Consider the following 12,173-nt stretch of genomic DNA (forward strand, 5'->3'; position numbering starts at 1 on the left):
CGACCGACGCTAGGGGTGTGTCTCCCGCCTCTGTCACTGTAGCCAAGAAATCAACGACGCCCTTTTAGCCTGTTACCCTACCGGTTTTCTCGCTCCGGCTAGCCGGTGCAGTTTCCTCTTTGTAATCAAGAATTGCATGCATAGTAGAAAAAGTTTGCAGTGCTTTTTCATCTATATCAGATATCCGAACAGTTGATTTGGTCGTTAGGCTTTTTCTACAAGTCTTTGAACAGTTGTCCGAAGATTTTTCGACGGATTGCTTGGCGTAATGTCTTGCACCTTGTAATTGCATTTATTTCACCTTGTATGTAGATATTAAGCATTTCAAAATAGAGCGGTGGGTGAGTGAAGAGAGAAATTCTGTGGACTGCAACTTGGGATCAATTTGTGTGATTGGGGGGAAGAAAGTGACATTAGTCAAGTAAGTCAGCTTTTATTTAAAACAGGACAAATGATTAAGCGCACCTATTAGTGTCCTTAAAATTCAGATTAGGAGCAGACTTAATAAATGATTAGTGGTTTTGATATGTAGAGGAAGTTTTACCCTGCCAACTTCGGAGGCAGCTCAGAGACGATTTTGGCCTTCCGAGTCAAAACTTAGGCTTTTCGAGACTTACAGAAAACAAGTTAGAGCGGAGCCATTCATAGTGCAGCCTTTTTTTTTTTTTTTTTTTTTTTTTTGCATAATCTTTTGGAGTTATGAATTGAACTTTAGTGCTTTAATACAACTTCTCTATACATGTATTTTACCTGAAGGTCCAGATCTTGAAGATCTTTGTCCAGTGTTTTTACCTTTATTTATAAATGATACGTTTTGAGGAACAGTGACCTAGTCTTGTTGTTTATGCAGTGTATAGGCAGAATGATTTGCTTTCCAAATAGTTTTTTTTTCTTGAACAACACGCTGAATTTTGAAAATTCTCTTTTAGGTCTTAAATTTATCTTCCTGATACTCAGTGTTTCCTTATTTTTCAAAAATATTTTAAAATCACTGTATGAGATTTTTTTCTTCCAGGTCATTATTTCTCTCTTCTTTACAGTTTCCTTTTTAGTATTTATTTTCTGATTCACTCTTGGCTTTTTTTCCTGCCGTCCTCTCAATAACATTTCAGGACATAATTTGTTGTGACAGTGGCCCCTCAACTTTTAGGATTATGTTGGTCTGCTGAATATAGCACTGGTTTGAAAGTGTCAGGACTGTAGCTCAACTCTGCCATATGGAATATTGATTAATTCAAATAAATTGGACTTTGGAGTGATCTGGTTCATTTATCTTGTTAATTGGGCATACAGTTCTGAAAACTTTCATTCCCTTTGGAAAATCTTTATAACTTTTACTGAGTGTTATGGACATACATTTTTGTCAGCAGATTTTAATTTATGAATATCAGTGATTAATTCAAGTAAGGGGAAAGTAAAAAGGCTTAGAGATTGAATTGAGCCTATCAAGAATCTTTTTTGACAGGTATTAATTTTACTTGCTACCTTAAAAGTAGCCTACTTCTTTTTTTCCTGTTATATCCCTTCATCTCTATTTGGGTCATATTAAACTGTTGAGCAGATGGGCTGAAAATTATGCATATGCATATAAAAATGTGAGTACTGAGCTCCAAAGGTCAGTTGTCTATGATTAAATAAATGGATGTTTATTTATTGAAATAAATATATCATCAATATTTTCTCTAGGTAGGTATGTATAGATTTAGATAGAGTACTTAAGTGTTACACACAGAGGTAAAATAAGAATAAAATAATCAAGTAGAATGTTTAGATCGGTGTGATTGAAAACAGCCTCTCAGTAATTTTTGAAGGAGTAAATCTTGTAGGGGCAGTTTTAGAAACAGTTAACTTTTTATGTATCAGATGTAGTTTTTACTGTGTCATTAGTGTAACTCAGAAATATGACCAGGTGTTTTGGTATCTTTTTTTCGTTGGAATAGGTAATACAAATTTTGTTTTGGATGCATATGTGAACATAGTGCATAAATAATTAGCTATTCTTTTAAGTTTTGTTTCTTAGGCCAACCTTACATATCATAAGTGACCTTCTTTATGTTTTTGTGTTTTTAAACTTTGTATTACAATTATCTCCACCATCTGTAAATAGAACCTAAAACACATTTATTGCTGTCTACAATAACTGCACTTGGAGTTGTACACAGCATATTTTAGTTTGAATTCTCTGACCAAGAAAGGCTACTTCAGAAAAAAGCAAGCAACCTGTCTTATGGCCAGCAGAATTAAAATTCAGATCAATCATAAAGAGAAAATTTCTCCATTTACTATGTCCCGTAGTGGTTAAGAAAATAAAAGCGTTCAGAGTACAAGGCAAAGAAACTGACTAAGGGTCAGTCAGCAATGAGAGAGGGACAGACAAGTGTGCGAGGATCAGGCATCTGTCATAGGTTGTAAGGCAAGCAAAAGTACAAGGCAGTGTAAGAAGTCAGCTTGGGCCAGGAGGATTAAGCCAGTCAGACAGACCGTGGGCCCAGAGTCGGGGCAGTCTGCAGGGATTCGTTCAGATGAACAAATACTTGTAGGTTTCGTCTGCATTTCACTGGTTACTCTGCCAGGCTGTGGAGGATATCAAAATGATTAAGGCAGGTTTCCTGCCTTCATTTAAGTAGAGAACATGAGACAACTGCCAATAGGTGTGAAAGAAAGTTAGCATGTTACCATATGAATAATATACACAAAGCTGGACAGAAATTGAGGAAAGAGCAAAATCAGTTTCTTTGGGGATTAGGGGAAGTTTTATGAAGGAGGTGACAATTGAGCTGGGTCTAAAAAGATTAGCATTGCAGTAGGCAGAGTTGGAGGTAGCTAGGAAAAGACTCTAAATCCTGGAGCTAGGAAGAGAGAACATAGATTTGGAGCACTGACACTCAAACTGTGATGCCTGGACAGCATCAGCATCATCTGGGAACCTGTTACGTCCCACCCTGAACCAGCTGAATCTATAACTCCGGGGCTGGGGCCAAGCAGTCTAGATATATATACCTCTGGGTAGCTCTGATCTATGCTAAATTTTGAGAGCCACTGTTTAGAGAATAGCATGGAATGTATTTATTTAAATTTTAGTTGAGTGTCTGTTAATATACCTAGCATTGACTATACAAACAGAAGACATAATTATAGTTTCCAAGGAACTTAATCAACTAGGTGAACAAGACAATTATTATGCAGTGTGATATGTGCTATTAACAGACTAAACATGGGGTGCTGTAAGAGCACATGGCAGCGGAGAGGTGTAATCCAAGCTGAGGTGGGGATTGGATGGAGAGATGAAGGAATGTCACTCAAAGAAAGCTTCATGGAAGAGACGGTGCCTGAGCTGAGGCTTAAAAGGATGAATATTTAGCCAGTGGGAAAGACACTCTAGGTAGAAAGCTTTATGTTTAAAGCCACTGAGGAATGAATATATAAGCCAGTTCAGCATGGCTGGAGGGTAGGGGGGTAGGGTGGAATGGAGAGACAGAGTGGTCAGGTAGATTGATGCAGGATCCTAGAAGGGTTTGCATATCACATGAGGGAATTAATATTTTTTTCCTTAAAGCCTGTGGGAAGTTATTGTTTTTAAGCAGGAGAATGACATCGTCTCATTTACTGTTTTAGAGGGATCAATCTTATGGTCATGTGGATAAAATAGGGTAGCTGAATGTAGACATGGGGACCAATTAAAAAATTATTACTGTAAAGTGAGATATTAAGGACCTGAAAGAACATAATAACAGTGCAGATGGAGAGGAGGGACCAGGTATGAGACACATTTAGGAGGCAGAAGATAGGACTTGGTGACTTGGATTATGGGGAAGGAAGGGGTGAATCTTGCTGTGGCTTCTGGCTTGGGTGACTGGATAGATAATACTGCCATCCACTCAGCAAATATTTATCAAGAGCCTATGTACTTGGGTAAGATTTGATTCGAGGGATACCCTAGAATGCTATTCCGCCCTCAAGAAACATCCAGCTTTCTAGGTTGACTGTTGTTTCATCTCTAGTCTTCTCTCATCATTTGGTAATTACTGCTTAGAATGCTATGTTGCACGAGTCTAAGTTCAATAAGATAGAGTGTTGTGAAATATTAACAGTGCCTGCTGCATAGATACCATGGTCTAGGAGCTAGCAGAAGGAACCTGACGGCCTGGAGGTAGGAAGGGGCAGCATGTTTGAGCAGTGACTCTCAGAATGTGGGAACCTGACGGCCTGGAGGTAGGAAGGGGCAGCATGTTCGAGCAGTGATTCTCAGAATATGGGAACCTGACAGCCTGGAGGTAGGAAGGGGCAGCATGTTTGAGCAGTGATTCTCAGAATGTGGGAACCTGACGGCCTGGAGGTAGGAAGGGGCAGCATGTTTGAGCAGTGATTCTCAGAATGTGGATCCTGAACTGGCAGCATCAGCATCATCTGGAACCTTGTTAGAAATGCACATTCTCTGTCTAGGAGATACAGGAGAAGTAGATTTGGAGGAGTGGTGATGATTTCTACCTTGGACATGGTGAATTTAAAGTAGTCATGGGGGGACTTCCCTGGTTGCGCAGTGATTGGGAGTCCACCTGCCAATGCGGGGGACAAGGGTTCAGGCCCTGGTCCGGGAGGGCCCCACGTGCGGTGGAGCGGCTAGGCCCGTGCGGCATGACTGCTGAGGCCCGCGCGCCTGGAGCCCGTGCTCCGCAGCAGGAGAGGCCGCGGCGGTGGGAGGCCCGTGCACCGCGGCGAGGAGTGGCCCCCGCTTGCCACAGCTGGAGAGAGCCCGCGTGCACCAATGGAGACCCAACGCAGCCGAAAATAAAAATAAAAAAATTTATATAAAATAAATAAATAAAGTAGTCATGGGTCACCTAGGTGGATATGACCAACAGGTAATTGGCTATATCTGGATCTGGAAGAGAAGTCTGGGCTTATATTAAAGATTTGAGTGTTGTATGTATTTGTTCTAGGTAGTAATTGAAGTCATGAAGCTGAATGAAATCCCATAGAGAAAGAATATAAAACGATAAGAGAAGAGGACAAACCCTAAAGAACACTGCATTTAAGAGGCAGGTAGGAGATGAGGAACCTGTCAGTGTTGTCTGAGAATAAATAGGTAGTTGGAAAATTAGCAGAGTGATGTCATATTTGAAGGAGTCAGCAGTGTCTAGATTTTGCAGAGATCAGGAAAGAGAAGAACTTAAAAGTGTCTTTTGGGGACTTCCCTGGTGGCGCAGTGGTTAAGAATCCGCCTGCCAATGCAGGGGACATGGATTCGAGCCCCGGTCCAGGAAGATCCCACATGCTGCAGAGCAACTAAGCCCGTGCGCCACAACTACAGAGCCCGCGCATCTAGAGCCCGTGCTCTGCAACAAGAGAAGACACGGCAACGAGAAGCCCACGCACCGCAACAAAGAGTAGTCCCCGCTCTCTGCAACTAGAGAAAGCCCACGCGCAGCAACAAAGACCCAATGCCACCAAATAAATAAATAAATAGTGACTGTACCAGTTTACATCCCCGCTAACAGTGTACTAGGGTTCCCTTTTTTTAAAAAAAAAAAGTGTCTTTTGGAGGGATCAGAAGAGTTCTGGTGACTTTGGCAATAGTACAGAAAAACACCATTTTGTACTGGTAGCAAGGAAAGCCAGGATGCTGTGAGTTGAGTAATAAATGGGTGGCCAGAGATTGAGTATAGACTGTTCTTTAATGCTTTGACTTACGGAGAGATGATGAAATTTAGAAAAATTTGGGTTTGAGGAAGAATTTATTTTGGGGGTTAAGAGAACAAGCCAGGAAGGAGGGAGCAGTTGAAGACTCAAAGAGAAAAGATGGAATTCTTAATAGTTTGAGGGCCCCAGGGAGGTAGGAGGGTATAATGAGTCTCCTTAGACAAGAAGAGAGATTTTTCTCATCCATTAACATGGGAGAGAAGGAGATAAAAATGAAAACTATTATAGAGGTTATAATCTTTGAGACAGCAACTTCAATTAAGCCCTAGGTAATGAAAATAAAATTGCAAAGAAATGTAAACTGAGAATGCAGAGGCCTTGTCTTTGTCTTTTCATTGTTATATTCCAAATACTTGATATATGATAGATAATTAAGTAGCGTTTGAAGAAGGAACATGTGGACAAATAAGTAGAATAAAGGAGTAAGTGCTGATGAGACAGTGGAGGCAGTGAGCGTCAGTTTTGAGACATTTATGGAAAAATGGACAAAGAAAAGTTAACTCTAGTCGTTTACAGTTGAGGTAATTCTTTGCAGGATAGGAGATGTCAGTATTTTTATTTTTATTTTTATTTTTTGGCCGCGTTCGGTCTTCGTTGCTGCGTATGGGCTTTTTCTAGTTGTGGTGAGTGAGGGCTACTCTTCATTGCGGTGCACGGGCTTCTCATTGTGGTGGCTTCTCTTGTTGCAGAGCACGGGCTCTAGGCACATGGGCTTCAGTAGCTGTGGCACACAAGCTCAGTAGTTGTGGCTTGCAGGCTCTAGAGCGCAGGCTCAGTAGTTGTGGCACACGGGCTTTGTTGCTCCGTGGCATGTGGGATCTTCCCGGACCAGGGCTCGAACCCGTGTCCCCTGCATTGGCAGGCAGATCCTTAACCACTGAGCCACCAGGAAAGTCCCAATGTCAGTATTCTTTAGACTTAGAAGAGAAGCAGGGAGAGGGATCTGTGAGGAGGAGGATGATTAGTGGAATGAGCCCTAGAAGTGGTAGAAAGAAGATGGGTAAAAGGAAAGGAGGGACATCAAAAAAGAGGGAAAAAAACAAGGTGAGGAGAGTAGGCCATGATGACAGGTATGTTTTAATAATGGAGTTCAAACTAGGTGACCTAAAATCACCTCAGCAACTGGGGATAGTTTGAGGCAAGATCATCTGCTGAAGTTGAGAATGAGGCTGAGGTGAATGGGGTGAGGTTGAGGGTGAGGAGTATGGAAAACAAACGATTACAGTATAGATTTTGAAAGATTTGATAGGCAGTTAACAGCGTATTAAGTAAACCTTATTAAATAGTAGGTGGACCCAGGACTTAGGAAATTAATCTAGGAAACAGGAATTTTAACAAGAAAATAGCTTAATACTTTGTCAGTCTTTGCGTTAGTAATTTCTGATCAAATTACAGTTCTAAAAGGAACTGTTTTCTGAGTTCAGGTTTTATGGTAAGGGGAACATCTAGTTGAAGGTTAATACTCTTAAAACTTTTTTAAAGTTCTAAGCACACAATACATTTGCTTAAAAAATAATACCACACTGAAAGGTATACAGTGGAAAGTCTTTCCTGGCCATCCATTCTCCTTGTGTTGATCATTGTTAGGTTTCTTGTATATTCTTACAAGAAGTTTATTTTGGTGTGTTCCCCCCATCCTTTTTTTTTAAGCTATGCCAGTGTGTGGATTTATTAATCTTTTATAATTTAGCTTTTATTAAGATTAAAAAGGTCAGACTTAAAGAGATTTTTAATGATGTCATGCTGTAGTTTACAGATTACAGGCAGTTTTATTCCAAGGTAAGCATTGAGTCAAAAACAACTCAGCATAATTTTTTAAATTAGTTAGCAATTTCATAATGGTTGAGGTTGGTACTTCAGCTAGGGTCTGAACTATGTCAATATTCTTATGAAATTACTCTAGGGAAAATACTATTTTACTAGAACATTTTTTGTACTTACTTTTCCACTTAGCACCTTATTAACAACATGGATAACAATTTTTTTAATTAAAAAGAGAAAATGATCTCTGAAGTGTAGTGGAGAAAGCATCTATTTTATTTCAAGCTTGCCAGATTAAAATTTCTTCCTCACTTTTGCCCTTCCAAATAAACTTTTTATTCAACAGTCCATATTCACTTTCTCCCTTTCCTGATTTTTCCTTGGACTCCCATATCCACTTTGTGGTCATGGGTTGACAGTAATTATAGCTAATGTATAGATCTGGTGCAGGAATGAAATTTTGAAATGAAGTGTGACTAATTAATGTTTCTGGGTTTGTCTTTGGTTTTTATAGTCTTGTACTATAAAAATATTTAAAACATTTGAAGATTTCTATAGGAAATCCTTTAAAGTTTAGTACAGGTAATTCAGCAAGTCATAGGTTCTTATAGGTTACTTTCTCAGAGTTTTGTTTTGTTAGTTAAAGCCCTTTCTTACCAGTATCATCAGGAGGGCCACGTGGTAGCCCCATTGCTATCCCAGAAAACATTTCTGTAAATGAGATAGCACTTTGACTTGTGTTCTGGGAGCATTATTAAATTCAACTGTGCTCTAGCCAGGTCTCTCTTGACTTTTGTGAACAATACAGAGAATTCACTTTTACTTGTATGTTAGAATTAGGTATGCAGGACTTCCCTGGTGATGCAGTGGTTAAGAATCCGCCTGCCAATGCAGGGGACGCAGGTTCAAGCCCTGGTCCAGGAAGATCCCACATGCCACGGAGCAACTAAGCCCATGCGCCACAACTACTGAGCCTGTGCTCTAGAGCCCACGAGCCACAACTACTGAGGCTGCATGCCACAACTACTGAAGCCCGTGCACCTAGAACCCGTGCACCGCAACGAAGAGTAGCCCCCACTCGCCGTAGCTAGCGAAAGCCCGCATGCAACAGCGAAGGCCCAATGCAGCCAAACATGTATACATACATACACACATACATACATACATTTATTAATTAAAAAAAAAGAATTAGGTATGCAGTTTAAAACCTAGGGATGAGAGTGTGAAGCACAGCCACCTACAAAAAGAGTCAAACCTTTACCATTGGCATTGTTAGAGCTGTCTGTTAGCACTTTTATTTATTTATACTTTATCTAGTTTCAGGGATGGTTTTCTTTCATATGCTCCTGAGTGCAGTGCCACAAGCAACCTCCTATTATAGGCATGCAGTAAGCTGGCATCCAGCTTATTGCATGCCAGATTGTAAGGCAGTCTTTAATTATTTGCTTATAAGGTAATCTTTAATAAAAATTAGAATGTCAGGAAAAACAAGTGCTAATAGGTAAATAAAGGAAATCTGTGATTTTATGTGTGCTCACGTTGCAACTGTTTTCCTAATAAATAGAATTTCATGAATTATAAACTAGCTCATAGTAATCTTTCTCAAATAGTGAATTTATGAATGAACAGGTATACTTCAGCTCTGCCTTCCTGTCTAGCTGTCATTCTTTCTTTACCATCATACTTTTGACTCATCTGTATTTGCTTACTTTCTGTTTTTCAGTCTTCTACAGTCTAGATCTGTGATGTCCAGTTCAGTAGCTGCTAGCTACATGTGGCTATTTAAACTTTAATTAAAATGAAATAAAATTGTGAATTCAGTTCTTCACAATATCTGCGTTTCAAGTGCTCAGTAGCTGCTTATGGCTAGTAGTTACTGCATTAGCGCAGATATAGAAGATTTCCAGCATTGCATGAATGTCTGTTAGACAGCACTGGTCTAGAATGATAACGCATCTGCATTTTACTGAAACTTAGTATGTTGGCAGTACTCTTCTAATTATCAGCATGAGGTTGGGAGTTGGGAAGATTTGACGTTAGATTCTGGTTCTGCCATTTTCTAGCTAAGTGACCTTGAACAAATGCTATAAACTGTAGACCTTGTTTAGTACATGTGTAAAATGGGAATCACAGCACCTGAGATAGTGGTGACAATAGAGAGTGTCTGGAAATCACTCATTAAATGTATTTGGTTCTTCATTCTTCTTACTTGACTTCTTTGTTATGTTGGGCCTTGTAGGGAACTCTTAAAATTCTCTCCTCTTCTGGCTTTTGTAACGTTTTCTGCTAGTGGCTCCTCTACCTCTCTGACCATTTTTGATCTTTGTTGCTTGCCTCTCATCTGGCTTTGGTCCAGGGCCCTCTTAAATATGATTGTATCACTTTCCCATTTAAAATCTCATACATTGTAGAGACTAAATCCTTAGCATAGCCTGTAGACTTCATTCGTTCTACTTGCTGTTTACTTCAGCTTCTTCCACCATGTTCTGCTTTCTCTATACTATAGCCACTTAAACCTTACGTTTATTCAGTATTTTATGCTATGTTTGTTTTTCCATCTGTTTATTCTACTCTCAGAGCCTTTTGCATGGACTATGTTTGGAATGCCTCCAAAGTGCCTCAAGTGACTGAGCCTCCCACCCCCATGCCAGGTCAGGCCATGTTCCTGTGTTATACTCTTTTAGTACCTTTTATGTCTTTGTAGCACATGATTAATTAGCTCTATGGGTGTTTGGCTGTTTTCTGTCTCCCCATGATATAATGTGAGTTCTGTGGGAGTGGGCATCATGGCTGTCTTCTTCCCTCTTATACCCCCCTAACTGCCAGTGTAGGCTCGTATATATTATATAAATATTTATTGAATGAGTGAATTGAGTAAATGCATGAATTCTTTGTTTATTCTCAAAGTTTCATCATCTCCTGTGTACTGATGATTCATAGTTTCAGCCCACATCATTCTCTTCTTCTCTAGTCCAGAGTTCTAACTGCTTACTTGATATTTATCTAAATAAGGATGTCTGTAAGACGCCTCAAACTCAGCATAACAAAAACCACATGCATTATATTATCTTCATATTCATGCTTCATTATTCCCTAATTTTTCTTAATGGAAACAGTATCTGTCCATTCACTCCTATCTGGAAACCTGGTGTATATGTTTTACTCCCCTTCACTAGTACCTAAAGCAATCATCAGTTACAGTCTGTACTAAAAGTATGACACAGAACACCTCCTGACCTGGTTTGGAGGTGGGAGGCTTAGTCACTCACTCGAGGGGCTTTTGAGGCATTCCAGACTGGCTCACATACTGTCCATAAAGAGGAAAATGTACTTAACAACGTCCCCAGCATATCAATGCTTGCTGCCGTAAGCAGTGGCAGCTGAATCTAAAGTACACCAACACAGGTGACAGCAGCAAGCTACTGAAGGACAGAGTTCTGTGTACTCTGTCCATATACCACATTCTTCCTCTTGACTGATTTTGGCCATTTATCTGTGTTGAAAGAATTTATTGCACATTTCCCCCAGATGTTTGTGCATTTTTTCTTTGTTTCTGTAACTTAGCTTCAAATACCCTTTACACTTTTTTCTATTACATTTGATCCTCAAACAACGTGGGTTTGAACTACGTGTGTCTACTTACTTAACACGTGAATTGTTTTCAATAACTACAGTACTGCGAGCGTGGGGGTTGGTTGACCCTGCAGATGCGAACCGTGGATACCGAGGGCCGACTATGGGGCTGGAGCATCTGCGGACTTTGGTGTCTGTGGCAGGTCCTGGAAGCAATCCCTGTGAATACTGAGGGACAGCTGTACTTTGTTTGAGCTGTGCCTTTAGAAAGTGCCAGGCTTATTAGTTACTTAGCACATCTTTAACTATGTTAATATGCTTATTAGGATTCTTGTTGGTTTTGTTAATACTCTGGTTACAGAGTTGCACAGGTTTTGAGTGTCTTGCTTCCAACTCTTTTCCTTAAGCCATGTTATTTTTAATGTGCGACTGTTTGTTTTAATGTGTAGTTTTAAGAACATGGAGATTTTTCAGGAACATAAGTATCATGTTATGGTAAGTGTGTCCTGTCATTTAGATCCCCAAATATCTCTTGAGTCAAATTCTTCTTTATCCCCGCTGCCACTGGCATCATTGCAGTTTCATTTATTTCTCACCTGGACTATTTCTATAGCCTACTTGAGGCTTTGCCCTTTTTACCTCCCAAGTTCTTCTTCATTCTGTCTTCCATACTGCCACTAGGTTTTCTTCTGAAAAGGAAATCTAGTGTCACTACCTTATTTAAAAGTCAGTGACATATCTTCAGAATTAAACATTTAAACTCCTCTTCATGGCACTCATGTTCTGATCCTTATTTCTAGCCAGGCTTATGCTATAACCAAGTCAAACTACTTGGTTCTCAAGTGCCTCATCATTTTTTACTTATTGGTGCCTTTGTATGTACTTTTTTTTCCATCTGAATGTCCTTCCGCTTGCTTTCTCTGTCTGGCAAACATCAAGATCCTGTCCCCGTTGCATTTCCCAGCTCCTCCAGGCAATCAGTGGCCATTTGTAAGTAACTGTCGTTATAGTACACCCCATATTTCATTGTGTGTCATTGCCTCCTCTGCCAAGCCATGGGCAGAGCATGCATTTTTATTCATCTTGGTAAAGCCAGTTCCCTGTGCAGTATCTCTCATGGCATGTAAATGCTAATGCAG

At 40.0% G+C, this 12,173-nt stretch overlaps 1 protein-coding gene across 1 annotated transcript in view; it reads left to right on the top strand.

Moving 5' to 3' along the window:
* The window catches only part of PPP3R1 (protein phosphatase 3 regulatory subunit B, alpha), a 59,353-nt gene that overhangs the window by 1,320 nt on the left and 45,860 nt on the right, over positions 1–12,173 (top strand). The gene's annotated exons all lie outside the window — the stretch shown is intronic.

The sequence above is a fragment of the Tursiops truncatus genome, chromosome 14 (genome assembly GCF_011762595.2).
Source record: "Tursiops truncatus isolate mTurTru1 chromosome 14, mTurTru1.mat.Y, whole genome shotgun sequence".
Taxonomy (NCBI): Eukaryota; Metazoa; Chordata; class Mammalia; order Artiodactyla; family Delphinidae; genus Tursiops; species Tursiops truncatus.